General features: G+C 39.4%; 1 pseudogene; it reads right to left on the reverse strand.

The window, feature by feature from the left end:
- Positions 1-970, reverse strand: part of LOC107696304 (mucolipin-1-like) — a 15,625-nt pseudogene that overhangs the window by 7,693 nt on the left and 6,962 nt on the right.

Here is a 970-nt window from a genome sequence, read left to right on the forward strand (position 1 = left end):
GCCCATCAAAATACTGCAGACATCATACGACGACAGGTTCTGCAGCACCAACACAAGCACTAATCAGCTCACAGCACTTCTCAAGCGCAGCGAGAGCTTCAGCACTCGAGGGTAAGCGTGTGTGTCACCTTGGTCTCGATGGCGATCTTGATGAAGGAGGCGATGATGGTGAGAATGTCGCTGATGATGAGCAGCAGATACCAGCCGTTGATGAACTCCAGACGCTCGCCCCAACTCAGCGACCGGCCCAGAGACTGAGAAATAACACACAAACTCCTGCCAACACAGACGAATGCACAGCTAGGGCCCTATGAAATCCCAATTTTCCCCAAATTCTGTTTTATTCTTTTCCAAATTCCATCTTTTTCCCATTTTAATTTTACTGGATTATATTTTTTTTTCAATTTTTCTGGTCGCCGTTTTAACAGTTGAATTATAGTCATCAAAAAGTAAATCATGAAATAATGAAACTTGTATATTATAAGGCAGCATCACATGTATCCTTTGTGGAGAAGACAATCCCAGAATCCATTTAAATGAAGTCAGTTTAATTTAATCAAGATTGTGCACAAGTCTAGAGAAATGGTGATAAAAAGGCATGCTAATGTCAGCATGAAACAGAAGTTGTGACCAACTTTACTACTGTATTGTTACGTATTTCAAAGCAAAATGACTGTCCTCCATCGTTTAGTGACTGCACTGCATACAGGAATGGAGCACTGCAAAAAGTATTTTCTTACTTAAAGCTGCAGTCCGTAAGTTTTGCCTCTTTGTCGCCATCAAAAGCATTACAATAAATCGCGCTACAAATGGTTATTTAATCGAAATGAGCTCATATCACATCAAACCGTGCAAATGATTATTACTGTTAAATACTTTATTCTCAAATTGTTAATGTTAACAATATCAGCATTGGTGACTATGAGTATAGTGTGTATTAGCGTGTAGATTTCAATTTCTGCACAGTCTA

Source organism: Sinocyclocheilus anshuiensis, unplaced genomic scaffold (assembly GCF_001515605.1).
Source record: "Sinocyclocheilus anshuiensis isolate Anshui unplaced genomic scaffold, SAMN03320099.WGS_v1.1 scaffold62, whole genome shotgun sequence".
NCBI lineage: Eukaryota > Metazoa > Chordata > Actinopteri > Cypriniformes > Cyprinidae > Sinocyclocheilus > Sinocyclocheilus anshuiensis.